Source organism: Oryzias latipes, chromosome 15 (assembly GCF_053564925.1).
Source record: "Oryzias latipes strain Hd-rR chromosome 15, Olatipes_Hd-rR_3.1".
NCBI lineage: Eukaryota > Metazoa > Chordata > Actinopteri > Beloniformes > Adrianichthyidae > Oryzias > Oryzias latipes.
Genome location: NC_136251.1, coordinates 13,554,051 through 13,577,734, shown reverse-complemented (window position 1 = coordinate 13,577,734; position 23,684 = coordinate 13,554,051).

Sequence of the window (23,684 nt, the reverse complement as noted above, 5' to 3'; positions counted from 1 at the left end):
CATGGTTTAAAGGTTGTTTCCGGCTTGAAAAAACAAGTAACTTGAAAAAAATAGATTAAAAATCTTGTTTTGGTAGATTTAAAACAATCCTGACAGAATGAATTACACCACATAGGTAAATTAAAACAAGTTTAAAAAAAACGTAAGACAAAAAAAACCATAAATTACAAAGTATGCACTTCTTTCACTTTTTATTTTAAATAATACATTGACAAAACTGATATTAGCTTGCATAAAATTGTTTGTATTTTTATATTAAAGCTTTTACAGTGTGTAAAAAGTAGATGCATCACATCTCGGCTGCTTTGTGATTCATTTCTGATGCAGATCAAACAAATGAAGCCTGTCCCGGCCGGCCGCATCTTCAGGACACAAATGTGGCATTTTCAATGCAGACAAGACTTCATTTCTGATAGTTATGATAGTAAAATTGGAAACCCCCAATCCGCTTGGTGAATTATCGGGCACGCTCAGTAAAAATCTAGGGTTTCACGCAAACAAGCGGAAAGAAATGGTAACATATGACATGCTTCTTGCCTTCATTCTGATGACCAAGACTACAAGTAGAAATTACTTTCTCTAATTACTATTATTTTGGATGAACTTGTGACACAGGGAGACTGGAACAGCTAGGGTGCAAAAGATAACTCACCCTGCTACAAGACACCAGATCAGGGTCAAAAGCTCCACAGCTTCTGTTATGTATTAAAAAAGACAAACTACCGCTTGCACTTGAGGTCTGCACGATGCAGCGCTTTGGAAAGAAGTAAAAGCCCTTTCTCCCTGCAACTTGGCACTGCACAAATGGCATGTGGGCGGGACCATGTTAATGTGGTGCTAGAGTGCTAATGGGTTTATGATTGGATAATTAGAGGAAGGTGGGCAATTAGGAGAGACGTCTGTGCCTGGTTTGCTTGGTGGAAGTGAGTAGAAACAGGAAGGCTCCCCGCTGGCTGTTAAAGGGTGTTTATGTGAGTGTGTGGGCGTGTGGTGGTGGAGGGGAGGGGGCCTTGGATGACGCTACTAGCAGTTAATAGCAGAAACCCTCTGTGTGCCAGCTTGAGATTCAGAGGAGGGAAGGGTCTAAAGAGAGTAGAGGAAAACCCTACTGAAGCTGAAAGCCCTGGGTGGGTGGGTCGAGAAGCAGCATGAAGCAACTCCATCATGGTGGCTGCTATGAGTCAGGAAATTTTCCGGATTTTAGGCAAATTTTATGACGTACCACCCTCCCCGTCCCCCTTCCTTCCTTCCTTCTGATTTAAAAGTGTGTTTTAATACTTGAGAAAATGACTGCAAAAGCTAACGACTGCCCCTCTCCCCACAACTGCGCGCGTCCACCATCTCCAGACATCATTAAAGCTGGGCTACAGCCCCGGGCTGCGCATGAACCCCTTCTTCAAACTGTACACTTTATCCATAATTCAACCATCCACCCTGAATTATTCAGGCAAATAGTGAGGCAAATAATGGAGTTCACTGAATCTTACTTACACACGAAACTGTTTTAATGTTGATTTGAGGGTTCGAAGCTTCCTCATGCAGTGTAGGGTGGGGGCTCAAGCAGACGTCCTGATTAGACCAAAATGGCTTTTAAATGCACCAGCGCTGAGGCCGTCCAATAAATAACAATAAAAAATTAAAGTAGTGTTAAACAGACCATGATGGTGCTGGTGCTGGTGCCTGCCTCACAATAAAGTTATTTATTTAAAAAAAAAAGAGGTCTCCACAAAAGTATTGAAGTAAAAATAAGAACAACTGGAATCTGTCAGTTTTGGTTATTTTTGGTTATTTTAAGGTTTATAGAACAATTCTGTGCAATCACCTGGAATGAATAGGAATGCTGATAAATGCCCCCTGCCCCCATCTAGTTTGGTTTACCCAAGCAGACCAAACTGCCTGGAAGAAATCCTGCAGTTCCAACAGCTTCCCATTAGGGGGCGCAAATGTCTGAAGTGAACTCTAAAGCAAAAAAAAAAAAAAAACAGCAGGAAGAAGAAAAAACAGTCCCATTTATTGTCCGCCTTTCATGTGTTAATCTAATCCATACTTTTTAAATGTCCCTTTTAGTGATTTGGCCCCTGGCCACACTTGAGTAAGACAGGCCCTATGATGTACCATAACTCTTTGACCGTTTACGTGATCTCTAAGCCTTGTAGGATGCAGGGTCAACCAAAATCTCTAATGCTAGGTTCATGCTGGGCTTGGAAATGCATGTTCTGGCGACCACTTTCAATTAAAAGTCTACTTAACACATATGCGCGTTTCAGGCTTAAGCGTACAAAACTCTTCTGTGTTATGTGACGCTACTCAAGTTTTTATTGCCATTTTTGAGCTCTACATACAAAATATGTCTCATTTGAACCCTCGACTAAAGTTAAACCAGTTGAACATCGACCAATCAGACTCGGATTTGGTAGTGAGTATAACGTCCTTTTGAAAACGCGTGCTAACAGTCAATAATTAGGGTTTGTGTCCGGCTGGAATTACCTAGTCTTTCATATAATGGAATAGAAGTGTGAAAGAAAAGGCAAGGAGGAAGATTAATGAGATTTGCACCACTTCAACATGTCGTACCAAACCACTTCCAACTATGAGTTCATGTTCTAGTATTGGGTAGCGAGAGAAAAGTGTGAACACCACATGTTAAAAACTATTACTAAAACCCACATTCAGCGAGTTCTCGAACACACCACACATGCCCTGTGTGTAGCATTAGACTGTGATAGTTGCTGGAAGGTCTATTGTGCCTTCCACATCTTCATGATTCCGTTCCTGTAATTATTCCACCAACTGTGCAACAGTCGCTTAAAACTGAAGTAATCTGATGTGACAAAACTAAGTTAGAACTTCAAGCCTATTGTCTGCTGCTGTCTCACTGCCATACAAGCAATAAGACTTGAGATATTTTAAAGATGGCGTGTCTTATATAACATGTTCATGTATGAATTGATATTCTTTACATTATCTTTTATATAAACTTTTAATAATGCAAACATCCTTATTTTAATGATAGGTGTCTTAAAATGAACCGGATTAAAGTCCTTAGGTCTCGTGTTTAAGGACAAGATTGCCCAAAGTTTGATTAACTTTTTCTATGCTGTTCCATTTGGACTGAATGCACTTAATGACACTTTTTTTTAATCAAACTCTAAAAGAAATTTGAATTGACAGATTAATACATATATATTTCTCCTCAAAACACTAACATTTGCCAGCACGGGTTTTCCTAGCTTTACACTGGAGAAGACATGGGTCATGTGACTAAGATTTGAGACTCAGGTGCCTTGAATGGTGTTCTCTATCAAAGCTAACACTATGATTGACTCCAATGTTTACCAGGAAAAGTCCAGCAAAGATTTCAAAGTTATGTCAGATCACACTTAATTCAGAACAACTCAGATAATGGACTAAAATATTGAGACCAGGATTTTCCGGATAATAAACTTTTGAGGTCACTAAAAAATTTGTTTCCAGACATTTTAAGCATGCCTGCGATATTAAAGTAAAACTTATCTTTTTCAGAGTAAAAATAACTTGATCTTCCTACCCAATAGGCACAATAAGAACCATTGATTTATCATTCTTTATGAGGAATGTGCTTGATGTAAAAGTTTAACTTGAATTGTTGAATAATAAAGTTTGGTCGTATTGTCGTCTTGCAGAATTGCAGCTTTTTTGTGGTCACGCTGTTGGAATTTTTTTTTTTTTTACTTCATATTTTTATGTGGTTTCCAGCTGGAATAAATGCTGAAAAGCTTCTCACTGGAAAACCCGTACAAAGATAGAGGCCGCTCTAACATTAGCTCCTTCCTCACCACATCGTGAGCCCTGGTGTTAAATCATTTACTCCCTTATGAGTGGGTAAGGCCATGCAACTTTTATCGCGGGAAAAGAATCAGAATTCCCCTGGATAGAAGGGTGGCTCATGCATAAGTAAAGCCTACATTACATGCGAGCGCTGGAACCTTTCTCAGAAGGTTTTGCTTGAAGCGCAGAAGCGCATTACTAAGAGGTTCCATACTGTATCAGAGCCTGTTTTCCAGAACCGGGCCTCCGTTGGAGGTGAAAACCTCTGAAGCGGTTTTGAAACTGGACCAACACGCGAGAGAATGTCCTTGGGTCATGCACTTCTGCACACTTCTGTTGTGTACTATTGAAATCGGAAAGCATGGCGGGTTATTTCCCTTCAGCTCAACTATCCTCGGATTTCTTGCTGGAAAAACTGCCACTATCCAAATGTGTTCTTCATACAAAACAAAAAAAGTTTTTTATTGCTTACCAGCTAATTGTTTTTAGGTGGAAACGGCAATTTATGACCCCGGAATATCCAATCAGATATAAAAGACCTGAGACTTAACATGAATAAAAAAAAAAAAAGGAGAATGTGAAAGTTTTGAAAATCAAAGTATTTGCAGACTTTTCAAAGATTTATGGATGATTTTTGCCCTTTTCAGAAAAAGAAAAACATGTTAAAACTATTTGTTCCATTTTTATATCTTTTAAAAACATCCACTGACCGTTTAGCCTCAAAACATTAAACATTTTCAATACAAATTTCAAATAAGAAATTAAAAGGAACCAAATGTAATTTTGGTAACAATAATTGTCAAGAATGTATCAAGGATCTTTTTCAGAAGTCTCTGAAAAATTTCTATCATTATTCAAACCGATAAACATTCAATCATATTTAGGCTTTTGGTTATTTAAATGCTGATTTTGTTTTTAAAAGTTTTATAACAAAAATAGAAAACTCACAATGCAAATTCTTACAAGTTCCAAACTAGTTATAGTATATATACTAATGCAGCTAGCATGTCGGACTGTCTTTTATTTGTTGCTATTAAGATTTGGAGTTTGCATAGTCAGCCACGTTTGTTTTTGACCTAGCTTTTAGCTAATTCTCTTATTTCCATTTATTTTGTGTCTATTAATTTGATTGTTTTATGATTTTCACTGGATTATTAATAATTCATTTTATACGCTTTATGGTCATGTTTAATTTTTATTTAGTGCTTTTATCAAATTTTTACTTTTTCTTTTTATCTGTGTTTCCAGTGCTTCCTCGGCTGGATCCTCTGCCTCTGGGTCAGCTGCTGTTCCAGATGGGGATCTGCATCCCCGCCTAGCCCTTGAGCTATCCGCCTGCGATGCTGCACCTTGTTGGCTATGCAGCTATCACCAGAGGAAGAGGTCCCAACTATCAGCGTTTCCACCAACCAAGCAGTTCTGTGCTCAGACTGTTCTCCAGTGTTCATCATCAGTCCATCAGTTAAAGAGGTGGGATGTGTGAAAGGGTTTGGGGGAGAGGTGGAGAGGGGCACTATTTTGATGTGGTTGTGCTTGTTTTTATTTAATTGTTTTATTTTGCTGTAAAGCACTTTGTGCTGTAAAGATGGATTTAATTTGATTTCAGCACCATCCGTTTGGTTTTTACGAGTTAGGTGTTACAGGTACAGTTCCTAAGCAAACCCAGCACACGCTTTTAACACGGCTAAGCGTGTTAGTTCTAGAGTTACTGTGAACACAGTCTGACTGACGGACCTATTTATCTCTGACTCTTTAGTCTCTTTTGTCCACTTTATAGTTTGACATTATTCTATGACATTAGTTCAAAAATAGACCCTTCATTGACGCTGCGCGCTGTAACCCTTGTGCTATCCTAGGCACTTTAACATTGGGAGTTGGGTCATCTAGACCCACTAGACAGTGCGCTGAACCTTTTTTCTTCAATGATTTGTGATCCGGACTGGTGTCCATGGATTACATGAAATCTTTCCACCTTTATCCACCTTTGTCCTGGTAGGAATAACACGTCAATGTTAGGATCGGGTCATCTAGACCCCATAAGATGGCTCATGGGATAATCCAGCGAGCTCTTTAGTGCAGAGAATATGAGACTTCATTGCAGATAAAAGCAAAAGAAAGATACAAACATTGGGCACATTTAGCGATATGCTCACAACAAACAAAGGGACAGGTATAGATCTTACACAACAAACGATAGTGCAGAATCCACATGACCACAAAACTTGAACATCTACATTAAAAAACAGACACTCTAGAATGAATGCACATCAAGGATTTCATTTTTAATACGAGTACATGTCCAGTTTGTTTTCTCAGCTGACAAACATAAAAACAAATGTTCATTTCACTTCAGCTTCATGTTTACCCTTTTTTTTTAAAATTATTTTGTTACGGGACACCAGGAGACTGTACTATCTCATCTTTCAATTAGAAAGCAGAGATGAGGTTCAGGCTCCCAAAGCAGCCTCCTGTGTAGATCTGTAGGGATGTGTATGGAGGGGAGGGGGTTTGGCAACCAGGGAAGGGGGTCACACTGGAATACTGTATGTGGAAGGAACTGATGGAGGGACCAGAGTGTAAAAAAGCGTCAGAGAGAAAAAAAAAGATGGCAGCGCGGAATGAGGCCGAGACATGAGAACTAATTTGACACATTTGAACCAGAATGCCAGCACCGTCTGCCACCATCAACACGTTTACCCTGCCTGCCTTGTTATCGAGGGAGATGAGGACTCGGAGGTCCGCGACGGGTCTGGCAGATCAAAGGAGGCGCTTCTCCGATAGACGCACTCGTTCAGGTGCACCGTCTCGCTCTGGCTGCTCAGACGTGGGAAGAGGAGATGCAGCAAATCAAAAGTGAGACTGACAGTCATTTTCCTGTAATAGGCTAAGGGCAAAATGTGAACAAACAAGACTTCGCCTGGCTTTTGTCCTCCATCTGTTTGGATCTCACCAGACATTTTTCTGAGCCTCATTTTTCCTCTTATTGTGTTCAGAGAACGTCTTTTAAATGAATTTAATCTCCAATTTTTGCCTCTGATTGTCAGTTTCCTGTTTTTAGGTTTATAGTAAAGCAGATATTTATCAAATATTAATTAAAAAAAAACACAAAACCCTTTATTTAGTCAACGATAAAAAATGATGCATATGCGGTCTTAACTCTACAATTGTTTAGGGTTGAAAAAAAACTAAATGTACGTAAGAAATTGTGAAATCTTTGAAGAAATATATTTTCAGAGAATAAACGACTGCAGCTAAAAGCATTTTTTATTTTTATCTTTTTTCCAATAATTTTTGATTGTCATGTTTGATCTCTGAAGCTTCATTTGGAATTTATCAGAGAGTTTTTGCAGGTTTTCAAGAGTAGTTTCTGGATCATTTTCTGCTGTTTACCAATACAATCCTTATTTTAAAATATGATAAAACCTTTTTGGCTTTTTAGTTTCATTTGCAAACCAGATAAATGTTATTTGGAATTGCTGCTTTGAGAGTAGAAATGTGGGATTAAGGAGACCATATAATCCCAAAAAGATCTGCTCCTCTCAGAAGATCCCTGATCAATAGGATCCAGATTTTTGTTTCCTGACTGAGCTTCCTGATAAGATACTTGCTGTGCTACGTTCACACCGGGCATGTGTCGCACAATCAAAAGTGTGCTGAACTCGGGTTTTTGAACCACTTTTTAGCCTATGGTGTTCTCACTGGACTGTCACTACCCGAATCCCTGTACCCTGTACAGTTAGAGGAGGCTTGGTACAATATGTCAAAAAGGTACAAATCTGGGGAATCTTGCTCCAGGCTTTTTCTTTCACAGCTCTGATTCAATATATGAAAGACTTGGTGTGATGTAATTCTGGACGGAGACAAACCGCAATTATTAATTTCTCCTCCATGATCAAACTTTTTTTCCGAAAACGGTTGGCATGTCCGTGAATTACAAGTGACTTCATCCACACGTCATTACCCGATCCAAGTCCCTGATTGGTCAAAGTTTGACGCAAACATCAAAGTCCCAGACCACTCGATGATCCTGTAAAGCGAAGATATTTTTCGCACATATTTTTCTATGCTGCTAGCAACAGGTTGTAGTGAACGCTTAAACGACATTTAAGGGTAAGTAAGGGGGAAGTAGGTGAGACCCAGGCACGTCGTATGGATTTTTGAATTTTTTCAGCCCCCTATAAGCCTGCAGACTGAACAAGGAGCCCATTAGTGCTGTTCATGTGATAAGTGCACACTTCTTTTATCACAGTCTGACTGTCAGAGTTTGGGAATGTATACAGTTGGATTGTAGTCTTTGGGCGCCCTACCGGCACTTACGTATCACCTACACACCACATGCATTTACGTGTAGTCAGTACGCAGACCTTACTAAAGACTAGAGTGTGGCATAAGGACACTTCTGACCCGTACGTCAGAAGTGCGAGCAGCTTACATTTGTCTTACAAATATTTCATGATACACTCACTACACACAACAATCATATGTTCAATTTTCATGACAATCCCTGAGGTGACCGTACGAGCCTCTAGGGAACTGCAAGACACCCAAAAACCTGCAGCACCTGTACAGGACACCCCCTTGTGTGCATGTAACTATGGCTGAACAAAGGGCTGACAGGCTCCAGATCTGACCCAACTTTGACTAAACTTAAAAAGTCCTTGCAGACACCAAGTCCTTTGAGTCCTTTCTGAAAACGGCGGTAAAGAAAGAAACTGTTCAATCAGTGGTAAAGCTAAAGTCTATTCTGCATTTATTGCAGAGACCAAGTGGGTGTGAAACATGCAAGGATCTTCTGGGGTTGGTGCGCTTGAATCCAGCTGGTTGTGCTGCCCATCTTTGAATGACAGCGATTGTTCAGCCCACTCCCTGTTTATTCCCCTTGTATTTTTCACCGGCTGGCATCTGGTGCCCGTCAACAATGACAGTCAATGAGTCCCTCCCACTACCAGAAGTCACATGACTCTCCAGCTGTGTACACAGGACCCACCCCCTCCAATTAATTTGTCATGAAGGCTCCTTTGAGTTTAGAGTCCTACAAAAGCCCAGCAAAGTCAAACCCTGGTAGCTGAAGCAACAGACAACTTCCTACAAAATTCAGTCGAGCGGGTCATGCATGTAAAACCCCCTCCTATCTTTCTACACCCCCAGTCCGGCAGTCTCCAAATGATCCCATCAGATTAGCCCCAGATTGCTACCTATTACAGCCCTGCTACTTATTTAGCAATTTAGCTGGGGGGAAAATTGCCCCTGCTTGATGGCTAATTTTCAAAGGTGACATTTTGCCACATTGTGCTGCGGCGCTGAGGGCCTGTTGTCGGACAGATGAGGGGAGGAGGGTGTTGGTTTCAGTGGAGTCATTAGGACTAAATGATCCCCTCTGACTTGATTTACTGACACGAGTCCTCACACTGTCACAAGTGTGAAGAAAGTGGAGTGAAAGGAAAGTCCCTGTTGATGTTTGGACAGAACCAGCCTTTGCTGATTCCGTCTGTTCATGCAGGCTGAGCTTCTTGATAGACGGTCTTCAGGTCATTCAAGAGATTTTATATATAAATGTGTTTGGATTTTTCCACTGCTTGGCTCAGAAAGTCATGGAAGTCAGGAATTTTCAGTTAGAAAAGAGAAACTTAATGGTTCCAGTTATTGGAACCCATTTTCCAGGTTCTGAAACTGGAAATCATCCCCTTACCATCATATTCCCACCTCCATATCCGGCTTTTCTTTCAAAATCGGTTGGTTTGGGTGCAGATGTTTGTGGACATGCTGCTTTCGGAAAGTTTTTCTTCTGCATCATCATAATATTTGTCTAAGAAGTTTTGGGCATAATCCAGATGTTTCTTAGACTAGAAAAGTTCGCTGGTCCGGACCAAGTCTTGAACGTTGCCTTTGATCTGTATTCAGACAGCCTTTCAACCCGACATTTCTGTTTCAAACCAAAGCTTGTAAGCAAAAACACTTGGCTAAAGAGCTCTTCAGTCATTGGCCAGAAATTACAAGGGCGGGTCATAGCAACAAAAGAAAGGAATCCTACGCTTTGCAATCCTTGTCGGGGTAGTTCACTTATTCAAATTTAATATTTTGCTGATCAATTTTGAATGTCTTTATCAACGTCAGGTACAACACCTTTGACTTACTACTTTGGTACGGCAGAGGCAGTCAGCGAAGCAGTTACTTTAGAGATATTGGCTAATAAGGTACGCTGATAAGTGTTTATGGCATATAGATTGCCAGGGAAACAGTAAGAAGCAGTCTGTGTCATGTTAAAGGTTGTTTTGATGAACCTGCATTCATCTGACCAAATTTCAATCAGTTTCTGTGTCTCATCACCATGGTTGCTACTTTCCTACTCATGATTACGTGATTTGAGTGTTCCTTTTTTAAGATCCAATCGTATGAGAAGAACAGTGCGATTTAGATCTTCTGTTGCATGGAATCAACTTTCTGGGAGGACAAGGAATATTAATAACAAATATCATTTCAAAAAGATTTTAAAACTAAGATACATGAACTACTCACAATAATTAAAGACTTGTATTATTTGCTTTTATAAAATGTGTGTGTTTTTGATATGATGGTACAAAAATGAATTCGTTTTTAACTTATTTTAACATGTGAAGCTTTAAGTTTGTTAGTTTGTGAATTTTGGGAAATCATTTTAGGTTTTTGTGAAATTGCCAAAATCTATATATTTTATGCTTATGGACCCCAGAAAGACTAACGACCACTCTGTGGAAGCTAATGGGGTTCCAAAGAAACAAATTACACCCCATAATACCCGGCTACGGTGGCCCTTTTGGTCCAGTTGTTCCGCTCCCAGCGCAGAGCCTAATCAGACTGGGGAAACTCAGAGCAAACCGGAGCTCAGGTCGATAGGAAACAAGCTGAGACCAAAGATGGGGCTGGGAGCGGTTCCTGGTCCTGGACAAGGGTCCGCTTGGGTGTTTTGACTGAAAATCTTTTTCAGATTATCGGGCTAAACAAACTCTGGGTCACTTTAAGCAAATGAAATGTGTCCAGTCTGTTCTTTTTGCTCAGTGGTGTCTTTCTTCTTGAAGTAGAATTTGTCCAAAAGTCTCTTTCTTACTGTTGAATCCTGAAACAGGTCAAGTGAGGCCTGCACTTCATTCCATCTTCTTCTGCTTCTTTGATATTCTCACTGTTGAGTCCTGCTTGTGTGTGTTTTTTGGACTTTTTGGTCACTTGTTCCTGGACAGAATCTCTTCTATTCCCAGTTTTTTTCTCATTGTGATGGGTCTCTCAAAGCTGCAAAAATGTCATTGAATCAAACACCCAAACACTACTCAAGTGAAACTTTTTTATCATAAGCATTTAGAAAAGCTTAAAACTTGAGTCCAAAAAATTCATAAAGACTTTCTAAATTACATCTCAGGCTGGGAAAATCTATTGCACCAAACAGGTATTTGCAGATGCAGCAAAAGGGTATCAACAACCCCCACTGAGTTATGAACCGACAGTCATTATTGCTTTGAGACTGTGAAATGGGTTGGAGGCTATAAAGCATAAAACCATGACATTGTAAAAATCCAGGTGGCTAAAAACAGCCGACCAACGCTGCCAACAGTAACCCAGACACAGCGTCCAGGGCCCAAATATGGATTATCAGCTCATGTAACACACTTCCCTTTATGTCGTTCATAATCTGGAAGGCTCCCTCTGCTCTCATTCATAGGAAATGGAAAAACCTTGTGTCTGCTGGGTTTTATGGTAAGCTGCTGATGTTCATAGAGAGGAATTTTTACCCTGCTTTGGATCAGAGATGAAGACCAAACCAAACATAAGATTTAATTAAACTATTTTGGATTTCAAATAATCTGCAGAATTTTAAGAAAATCACACTTAAAGCTGTAAAATCTAATCAGTTTGGTTCAAATCTCACAAGAGAAGGCGTGATCCCTATTTTTAAATGTAATAAATGATTAAAGAAATAAGTTTTTAGATTTAGAATCTTTCTAAAATCTGAGAAATTATTCTTCTTTCAAAGTAAATGGAACATTTGAATTTTAGAAAAATGTTTAAATATGAAATTACTGTAGTTGTTTAATAGGACTCTATATAGGTGACCTAGCACATAGTTTCTGCAGAGAGGCAGAAATTCATAAGAGATTTGGGGGGGAGTAAGTCTTCCCTCATTTCCCATTATCCCTTTGTTTACATTCTCTCCTGCTAGCTTACAGCCAACAGCATTACCAGTGTAACAAAAATGGTGAGCATGGATCTATTTGTCTACAAGTGGATGCATCAGAATGGAGAGGAGTAGGGAGCTTGTGGCCCCGCCCAGTGTAGCTTCTACAAGTTTTTTCCAATGACAGTTTTTTCTTCTGCTCCTGAGTCACAACAATTTGAATAAAGAAATACTCAGAAATGGAATTTTAAGCTTAATTATCTTTATATACCGTATATGTTCTCCATCAATGGAAAAATGCCAGAAGAACATATTAAAACGCCAAAAACATGATTTTCATTGGAGTGGGTCTTTAAGGGTTCTCTGTTTACTTAGCATTGTGTAGCTACAGAGTGAAAGAAATGCTTAAAATGAAGCTGAAAATATGCAGAACATTGCAAAAGATGCCATATTTACTGTTGGATGTTTTATAGTAATGATAATGTTCAACAAGTACATTCAAAATGTTACAGAACAAGGACAGACTGCATGTCTTCAATTAAAAAAATTGAATTATTCTTAAAATTTCTGATACCTTTAAGGTAAATTAATTGTAAAACTAACAGCTTTGAGTTTTTCTGATCAAAGGGGTTGTACTTCTTACATACCTTTTGCCTGCTAAAAGGCTGAACGGAATTGACGTGAAGACAACAATATTACTAAAACATTGAAGTTTAAAAATGTTTTTCCTTTATTCCTAAAACAGCCTGTATCTAAAATCAGTCGTTCTTTGAAGTAAACAAGACATAATGTGAATTTTTCAGACTTTAAAAATTCGAGGGAGATTGATTTAAAGTGCAAGACAAAAAAAAAAAAACACAAAAATGGGATTCATAACACAGAAATCAATAAATGCCAAACAAAATCAATAGTGTGGATGGTTTCATTTATGCTTAATTTAGTTTTTTAGAGTAGTTTTAACAGAGTAAAGAGGTTAAAGGTTGAATTCTTTCAATGCTTTGGTCCTCTCATCCTGCTGATAAAGACGGACCCAAAAGCAGCTTTTTCCACGCTGATTAGCTGCAGAGAGGCATTAGCAGAAGCAAAACAGTGGCATTATGGCCCTAATGATGACCAATTTGAAGACCTCTGTGGACCCCAGCTGTGTCCAGGACCAGACGTATTGGAGCATGATGAACTGATCCCAGCCTATTTACCCATTCACTTTCAGACCAGCCAGCCCCATGCAGACACATATGCATAATGGAGAAATAATGGAATCTTCCAATAATTTGTTTGGGCCAGGGAGGAAAGTACAGCGACGGTGAGTCGGACGCTGGATTTCTAAATGACATGCCCCTGTGGCCTAACATGATTAGAGTTTAAACTATGAGAGCGACGGGACCTTCTGCACACCGGAGATAAAATATTGAGATTGCTGCCGTGGCTTTTGCTTCGTTCCTGGCATCTCGTGACATTCCCTCACTCTGACACTTGTCTGCCAATCAAAGTGATGGACAGCTAACATGAGGAGAACAAAGACGGGCCCGCTCAGCCGGTTTGTTGAGTCGGTTTGGTGGTGAAAGAGGTTGAGTGACACCTCGATGCCTGGAGACACTACTTTACTGAGGGGATGTCCTGCACATTAAATGTTGGTAAAATGATGTGGTGGAAGTCCTGTCTCTGAGTTCATGCTGACACCTTGGATGGAAAAATATCACCTGGAATAATCTTCTATCGTTGCTGGTTGAATTCAACGCAAATTGAGTCCATTATCATTTACGCCTCAGATTGGGTGTTTCGGTGGATGTCACCAAAACTATTTGCTAAAAAATGCTGTCTTTTTCAAAAGAAAAAGGGTTGTGTTTGGAATTAAGAGCTCAATTGTTTTTCCTTTTCAGTCAGAGAAGATTTAAGTGCGTTTGTTTTTTAATAAAAGAAAAATTGAAAATATACTGACTGGTTTTGTGACATTGTGTGAGGGACACAGCAGATTAAAAAGTAAGTTGGCAAAAAATGCTAAATTAACTCTTTCAAATTCTTTACTGATATTAATGCTAATTCTGATAGAATAAGTGTAAGACTATGTGCAATCCCAACTACTAAAAACGATATAAAGTGGGGCGATCTAGTGCCCAGGATTTCAAAAGTAGTTTGGACACCGTGCTCAATATTGTTTTTTTCACAAAGTGAAAATCTAAAAACCTACTTAATACGAGCATGTAACGACAACCATTTATAAATCCACTATCTTCTGATGATGACAACTTAATTGTTTATAAAAAAAATACATTTAAGTACTTTTTTCCCCCCACAAAAATTGTTCAAACATGATGCATTGAGGTCTTTTTTTCCTTAATCTAGTGAGCATCAATGCACACTGGTTTAGTCCAGAGAGCTCTGGAAATTTCTTGAGCACTCACTTTTGGAATTGTCGATTCAGACAGCACTAAAATATGGTGAATGCACAATATAGTGCACTATTTATTGACTGGTGAAGGAATCGGGACACAACCTAAGACTACGTTCACACCACCCTCAGCAACTTGTGTTCAAGCGGCCACTTACCATGAAAATTCTACGTAAGCACAAGTTTCAGGCTTCTGAGTTTGAAACTTACGTTATGCATAGCTGTGCAGGTTTTTACGACCATTTTCCTGCTTTGCCCCCAAAATATGCGTCCATTGAAAGCACATTGACAATTAAACCAGGTGGAACTTTGACCAATCAGGGACATGGATTTAGGAGTGACATATAGATGGTGTCCCTTTTTCTTCATAGAAATACCAACCATTTGAAAAGTGATGATGTAGGAGGAGTTAATAATTGCGGTTTGTGTACGACTAGAATTATAAAACACCAAATCTTTCACATATTGGAATGGAGCTCTGAAAGAAAAAGCCTGGAGCAAAATTCACCAGATTTGCACCATTTTGACATTTTGCACCACTCCGCTTCCAGCTCTACGTGGCAGATATGTGCTAGCGGAAAAAGCCCATCCTTGCTTGTTTAGTGTGAACGCCATAGACTAAATGCACTTCAAGATTACGTGTTTAACCTGTACATGAACACGTATTCTCTGTGTGAACGCAGCTTCAGTCCGTTTAAAGCCTTTAAAAATGGAGCTGTAACTGTATTTTTAACTTTTATGCTTCTATTTGTTTTCAGTTTTTGGCATTGAGCCTAACTGTATGTGGGAGTGGGACTTTGAGGCTTCGGAGACACGATTGACATTGTGTGATGGAGAAATGGATCTGTGCCGTCTGTGTGATCCCTCCTCTGATGTAGCGCACAACGGTCATAATGCTCTCCCAAAGTTTGGTCCTAACCTAAAACAAGGAAGTGAACAGGATTCATTCATTCAGCAGTCGGAACCTCTTCAGAGAAGCTTCTCGACCGGCAGTAGTGGCTGTTTTGTGTCTTCCTACCTCCTGTCAGTCCAAGCTAGATGCAGAGAGTCTTGAGGATCACTGGTTTTTAACGTGACCTTCCTTTGGGGTTTGAAAAACACTTGTAGTCGTTTCAAGAGATTTTCTTCGCACCGCCTTTTGCAGAAGCTTAAATTTAACAGCCAGGTTCCGACAGACTCCTTGTGTCTGAAAGTTGATCTGGAGAAACAAGCAGTGAGGTGTGTTGAGGAATTTCTGCTCCCATGTTGGGAAATGAACCGCAGAAGCCGGGTTTGGCTCAGCAGCAGCAGCTCATGATTATTTGAATATTTCTCGCTCATGAATAATTCAGAACATTGCTGGCAGGATTGGGAACTGTCCCTCTCTCTTGATGTGTGACTGTAAAACACAGGTGTTTGTCTCATGTTTGCCCACACTTGTATTGACCAATAAATAAGGGAGCTGTCTGTGTTTTTTGCATGCATATTGATCACCCTGTCCTTTTGCATCTGTGCGCATTTGTGTTTATGGTGTGCGGGTGGAGGCTAGAGGGCTGCCGGTCTATGTCCTCCACGTTGCGGTCTGCCAGTGAGCATATGCTTGTCCCTGTGATCTCTTGGCGCCGGCGCCACAGAACCTCCCCGTGCGGCTCCCTCAGACAGTGCCGCTGCCAGGAGTGTGCAGACGAGGAGCAGCAACAACTTTCTGACCGAATTCAAAACTTGGAGTGTGCAAAAAACGCAGAAATGAGTTTCGCCTGAAAGGAGTAAGCAGGCAAATTTGTCCTACAAATACATCCTCTACGAATCTTTCCTGTACGAATTCATCCTTCAAATTTGTCCTATGAATTGATCGTCTAGGAATTTGTGCTCTCAGAAGTTGAACTCTTTGAATTCGTCTTTTATTGATTTTAAGTTAAAGCCCCATTAGCTGTCGTGTGCCTATTTATGTGAAATGTGTTTCCTGCATTTGACCTGTCCCCTGGGGGAGCAGTGAGCTGCAGACCCTGCACTCGGGAACCATTTGATTGTTTATCCCCCCAATCCAACTAAAGCTCTGGTGTTAAAGGGTTAATCAAACCGTACCGGAACGCATTTGCGCCCCAAAGTCTGGCTCATTTGACCGCTGTGATGGTGCTCCATCCCAGCTTCATGCTGATGTCTGGTGAAGCTTTTTATATGTCATAAATTTACCTCCTCAATGCTTTCCATCCCTTGAGCAACCAAAGAAATCTTTACAGGTCACCACCTGCTGTATGGAGTGCGCAAAGCCTCTGTTGTTTTGGGGAATGTAAGGTTGGTAAGGGTTTGTGGTGATCTAGAGCAGTGTTTTTCAACCTTTTTTGAGCCACGGCACACTTTAACCTTGACAAAAATCCCGCGGCACACCAGCACCCCCCCCCCCCCCAAAACAAAGCAGAAACTCATAGTCTGTTTTGATCTACAGCCCCCCCCCCCCCCCCCGGCAATCTGACGTGCATTTTTGTGATAATTGTGGCAGAAAAAGCAGGAAGTTGTAGATGTGTTTTTTCTAAAAGATGTAATAAAAGTTAAGTTACATACAAGCTGTATGTTCGTTGTGGTTTCAATCCGTGTAACAAGGACGACTCATTGTACGCTAAGGCGCTGTCCCTTTAAGCAAATGCATCATGGGAGATGTAGTGTGAATACGGCGAGAAAACGGGAGAAAGACTCGCGTCTCTGAGCTTCATGGTTTTGTTCACTTGTTCCACGGTCTGATACCGGATTCTGTGGAAAGCTACACCGCTAAAGACGAGCTTTAGCTGGTGTTTTTGTTGGAACTGAGTGAGTTATGAGCTAAATTGGAACAAGGAAGTTTAGACTTTAAACACTTCTGATTGGTCAGACTGATGACATGTGATTAAGCCTTCAAGAATGATTGGTGGAGTCGTGGAGACAGTAAAAGCTGCGGGACTTTTCAGAAAACAGTTATAGCTGCAGGTAAATCGCGGTGCCGTCATTCTTATCAAAATGTCTTTAATAGAATCAGTTAAACACAAAGAAATAAGTATTTTATGATCTTTCATATTCCTAACTTCTCAGTGTTTTATCAGGACCTGTTTGGATGAACAAAGAGCTGATTTCCTGGAGATGGGAAATGTTTTTAGATCAGTTAATGAGGGCAATTTTCCACGGCACACTTGACCATCTCCCACGGCACACTAGTGTGCCGCGGCACACTGGTTGAAAAACACTGATCTAGAGCAAGCTTATCCTTGTCTGCTCTGAGGGTTTTTTCCAGAAAGAACACTCAGACGTCTTAAATCCACTGAGAAAATTCTGCTGAAGCAGCACAAAAGGCATGAAAATCTGGTTTATTTAATGACGGACCACAGGTGGACTCCTATTACGCCCAAGAAAACTTCTGTCAGGAAAACCTACGAAATAAATTGGTAGTAGAGGAAGAGGAAGAAGCAGGTTGACGACGAGCATAAAAGCTCCTTGGAGGATCCGACTTGATGTCTGTGTGGAGATAAATGTTTCTAGGTAATCACTGAGAAATCCAGGGTGAAAAAGACAAGTGCTGATGATTGGAGCCCCCGTTTTCTTGGATGGCGTAGCAAAGCGCTGTGCTTTCCTGAGACTGTCGGACATCACAAGTCTCGAATTCAAGCTGAAACCTGAACGCGGAGGATGGAGGCAGCTGTCACTGCTAACAGCAAACTCCTTTTACTCCTTCTTTCACCTCGCACCTTTTCCTTTACCCCTCCACTGCCTCATACCACCATCACACCCGCCACGTAATAAGTTTAATTGGACTCAATTGACACTTGTTAATGAATGGGGCTGTCGGGGGGCCCCCCGAGCCATCCCGGAAAAATAAGCCTTGGCTTCACCTGTTTATGTTGATGTTTTAAGTTTGTGTGTTTGACATAAAATAAATGTCTCTCTCCTAAAAAAATGATAATAATGACATGCGCTCTGTTTATTTGCCATTTTTGCGGGCGCCCGTGGTGCAGCGGTAGGGCGGTCGACCCATGATCGTAAGATTGCAGGTTCGATTCCCGCCTTGCACATCCATGAGTCGAAGTGTCCTTGGGCAAGACACTGAACCCCACCTTGCCTCTGGTGGTAGGCGGGCGCCTGTGTTTGGCAGCGGAGCCAGCAGTGTGTGAATGTGTGTGTGAATGGGTCTGTGACTGTAAAGCGCTTTGTCCTTGTAGGAAGAAAGGTGCTATATAAGTATACGCCATTTACCATTTACACATCTGCAGCACCAAATCTGACGTCCAGCTGTTTCCGTCACGACGAGGCCTCTCTTTCTTGAAGCTGTTGGATGAAATCAGAGACAAATTTGAGGCTCTTTCTTTTTGGGGAGGGGTGGACTGCAAGGGCTCCCAGAAATCCCTCTGTTCATGAAGGGGCCCACTGGGACTAAATGAAAGATGAAATAGGATCTCCTTGTATTCCTTAACCCCCCCCTCCCCAACACACACATGCACAGGGATGGAGATTAACACTAGTGTCATATTTGTCTCTGTCTCTTTCTTTTGTCCCATTCCCTTGCAGGCGGGAACAGTTCAAAGGCTCAAACTCAACACTATCATGTCTCCCTCCTGCTTAGAAATATAGGCAATTTTCTGTAATGATTGTAGAATGAACCGAAATTGTATTCGACCCTTTAAGTGAATCAGGGCACCCCCAGACCTATTGGAGTTTTTACATCCACAAAGTCCTGGGTTTACAGGTTTGCTCACCTGGTCATTGCACCACACCTGTAAGGCATCCATCCAGGACGCAGTTTCACCGCCTCAACCAGTCTGCTTGAGGTAGAGGAGAAGCAGATCTACATCCTGCCCCTATGAAGAAGCGTCATCTAACATATCATCCATGATCTCCTTCTCTGGTGATGAAGGTGTGAAGCAGATGAACGTGGAGATTGAGAGACTCACTTTGGTCATGTTTAATGTTTAGCATGTTTTTTGCACAAAAACAATTGAAAGTTGTTGTTGTTCACCTTTCGGCTTATCCTGTTAGGGGTCGCCACAGCGAATCTGCTGTCACTGATTTGCACAGGTAGACCATTAAAAGTGCTTTACATGAAGGATAAAAAATATGTTTAAAGGAAAATCAAAGGGGTGATTGTTAAAATGAAAAATTATAGAAAGTTAAAAATAATTACAATAATTTTAAAGTAACAGTATGTAAACTATTGAATAAAAACTAATCCAAAGTAGCTGAGAACAGGTAGAACGGGTGAGCCTTTAACCTGCATTTAAATAAACTGAATGTTTCAGCTGATCTAAGGCTTTCTGGAAGTCTGATCTAAACATGTGGAGTAAATAAATGCAGTGTCTTCATATTTGGTTTGTACTCTAGGAACTGACAAAAGGCCAGATCCAGTGACCTCAGAGGTCTGTTGGTTCGTACGAGGTCAGGAGGTCAATTATGTTTTTTTTATGGTAAACCAGTCAACCAGCATTAACCAGCTTCATTCATTCATTCATCTTCTTTACCGTTTATTCCCTTTCGGGGTCACGGGGTTGCCGGAGCCTATCCCGGCCACTTGGGCGAAGGCAAGGGATGCCCTGGACTGGTCGCAGGGTAGAATATCTTCAATCACACATCCATTCGCTCTCACACTCACACCTATGGACAATTTCGAGTTGCCAATCAACCTATGAAGCATGTTTTTGGACGGTGGGAGGAAGCCGGAGATCCTGGAGAAAACCCACGCATACACGGGGAGAACATACAAACTCCACACAGAAAGGTCCCCCATTGATGTTGTGTTTTTCATGTCCCCCAGCCGGGACTTGAAACGGGGGCCTTCTTGCTGTGAGGCAAGAGCGCTAACCATTGCGCCACCATGCAGCCCATTAACCAGCTTTAGAACTTTAAAGTCTATCCTCAGGCAGACTGGCAGCCAGTGTAAAGACCTCAGAACTGGACTGTTGTGGTCTACTTTTTTGGTCCTTGTGAGAACCTGGGCAACAGAGTTCTGGATAAGATTTAGTTCCCTGATTGATTTTTTTGGTAATTCTGTAAAAACAGTAACAGCAGTCAAGTCGCCTAAAGATGAACGCATGATCTAGTTTTTCCATGTCATTGGATCTTTAATGCTTAAAATATTTTGAAGATGATAGTTGGCAGATTTTGTGACTGCCTTGGTGTTTTTATCAAAATTTAGGTCTATGTCCTTCCCTACACCCAAGATTCTGGCCTGGTTGGTGGTTTTTAAAAGAATAAATTGAACCTCTATAGTGACCTCCAACCCTTTCTCTTTAACCCCAAAGAGAATAACTTCCATTTTGTTTTTGTTTAACTGAAGTAAGTTGTGACACATCCAGTCATTAATGTCCTCAATGCTTTTTATCAAGAGTCTGCACTGGGCCTCTGTCTCCTTGTGTCACAGTAATATATGTCTGTGTGTCATCTGCATAGCTATGGTAACTAATCTGTTGCTCTTTATAATCTAGTCCAGTGGGAGCATGTAGATGCTAAATAGAAGTGGCCCAAGGATGGAGCCTTGGGCAACTCCAAATGTAATTTTTGTTGGTTTAGATGTGAAGTTACCAATTGACACAAAATACTTCCTGTTTTCCAATCATTTGAACCAGTCAGTGAAGTTTCTAATTCAAGGTTCTTATCTTTCATCACATTGAAGGACAAGCAGAGACTCTTTTGTTTAATGACCTCCCACTCTATCCTTCTCCTTATGAGCTGCTAGATACTACTCCACTTGAGAAGGTGAGCAATTCCTCAGACTTGGAGGTTCATCCCAAAAAACATGGAGCTTGTCACTGAATTAAGCAGGGTCACATCATCTGCATCAACAAAAATAACATCCTGAGACGCTGCTCCAGTTTTCATGAACGCTCTTAGAACCCAATAACTTTGGACATTATTTTCCCATGAAGAAAAAAAAGATTCATAAGCAGGATCTTTGTACTTATTCTGAATTAATGTTTGCATTTGTTGTTTGCAAATGTGGGAAAAAACTGGTCTCTTTTAGAGAATTACAAAGGAACCTCCCAGTAGCAGTGAAGCAGAAAGATAAAGGCTGCCAGCGGTCGCTGCCAGCGGCTCTGCAGCCACTCTAACACCAGCTTCCGTGGCAGCAGGAACGGGGTGGGGGTGGGTTGGGGGGGGGCACATATGTAGCTCCCAAGTAGAAAGCCAGCCTGCTTCAGTTTGGCAAACCTCTGGACTTTTACGGTCCAGTCTGAGCCTGGGAGTGTGCGCAGACTGCACTGCTGGAGAGGCTTCAGAGGAAGAAGTGCGTGTTTGAGAGGCGCACCGTGCCACACTGATCTGGCAAACCAAACATGCTCTCAGGGGCTCATTGGTGGGAAAACTCTGCTAACCAAGCGAGCACGCAGACACACATGAACTCAAGTGCACGCCAGCAGGAGTCAGCTGTCTGCTGCTGCTTCTCAGCTCGTTAAACCAAAACCCAGAGACTGGACTGAAGAATGTAAATGAGGGCCCTCTCCCCAGCCCGCCTTTGAAGTTGTGCGCCTTTCAGCTCACCGTAGCCAAAGCTGCACTGGTAGTCTTTAACAGGTGTGCCACGCCTACTTTTTCTGTACGTTGCGCTCCCCCACCTCAGGATCTGTGCGGTCTGTAACGGCCCTCCGGGTGCTCGCAGTGACACTTGCTGCCCCTTCTGCCTGTTCTTTGACCTTGGGGAGTTTTGAAAACCCTGAAATTGAATATGTGTAAATCTGACATAAACCCTCCCCCGCCCAACAACCCCGCCCGGCCAGCGTTTGTCTGCATCTTGTAGCTCCAGGTTCCCGCTGAAACCGGATAACAGCGGCGCTTGGATTCATTTGGGATAACAGGGTTTCCCTGACAGGCCTGGGGCACGTGCACGATTCCATACAACAGTAACCAGAGAGAAAAGGCGGGGAGGGGGGGCAGATTAGAGTTTTCAACGTGTAAGTGCTTTGCTAAAGAGCTGATCTTCTTATGCACCTCAACAGTGTCCAACACAAAACGGCTGAGGTTGTTTTTTGCCAGGCGTGGATTTTAGGATCATTTACAAAGATTTCAGTTATGCTAATCTGTCTGAACAAAAACGGCAACACAAAACTACACAACATGACAGATGACACTACAAACAGAACCCTAGAACTGCACATGCACACACTGAAACATCCACTAACACCCACACACACTGATGCACACACACTTCTGCCCAGAAAAGTCACACACACATGCACACACACACACACACACACACAGATGCACATCCTTAAACACACCAACATGTATACACATGTGCATTATTGTGTGTTTTTCAGGATGTGTGTATACATGTAAACAAACTTACATGTATACACACGTCCAGAAAACGCACAATGATGCACACTTTTACACACAGATGCCCAGAAAAACACACACTGATGCACACACATATATGCCCAAACAGACTCACAGACGTGCACCTTTACACACACATCCCAGCACACCCCCACACACACTTCCAGAAAAACACACAATGATGCACACTTTTACACACACATGCACATGGATTCACTCAATTAGAAAAAAACACACACGCTAATCCACACACATGTATGCCCAGAAAGACTCACAGATGCGCACCCTTACACACACGTACAAGAACACACACACGTCCAGAAAAACACATAGTGATGCACACACACACATGCCATATAACACATCCACATAGAAACTTAAACACATGCATTAACATTCAGAAAAGCACACAAAATGATGCACACAAACATGGACACAAAAACTCACGTGCATTCAAGTAGAAAGAGATTCAAAAACACACATCCTCTCACACAAACACATCCATTCAAACTAATTTTACACACTTGCATGCACTTATAGACACACACATTTACACATATACATTCACACACATTCACTTGCACCCCAGTTGGTGGGTGTGGCTTAAGCGGTAAAACCTTTTCCAAAATCTGGTTTACAGGTGAACTAACAGCAAAGTCACATTCAAGATCTCAAAGTCTTGTTTATATGTGACATATTTCTAGACTGAAACTATTAGAAGAACCAAATCCTCTCCGGTGAGAGCCGCTTTTTCAGGGCAAACTGCAGTTCAGGTTGGTAATTTTTGGTTTGTTGGTGAAGCACAAATGCAAACACTAGACATCTGATCTCATGGCTGAGTCACAGACACTGCAGCATTGAGAAGAATGCTGATGTTTCCACAAAAACAGGACAGGAATGACCTTGGGTACGTCAACCGTCCTTAATGGACGTCCAGAAGCTGCTGAACCTCTTGCTCCGACTGATGAGACAGGACACACATTTTCCCAGATGCCATTCTGTCCGTTCTGAAGACCGCGACGTTGATATACTTTGAAATCTTTCTTCAACTATAAAAGCCAAAAACAACAAACTGTT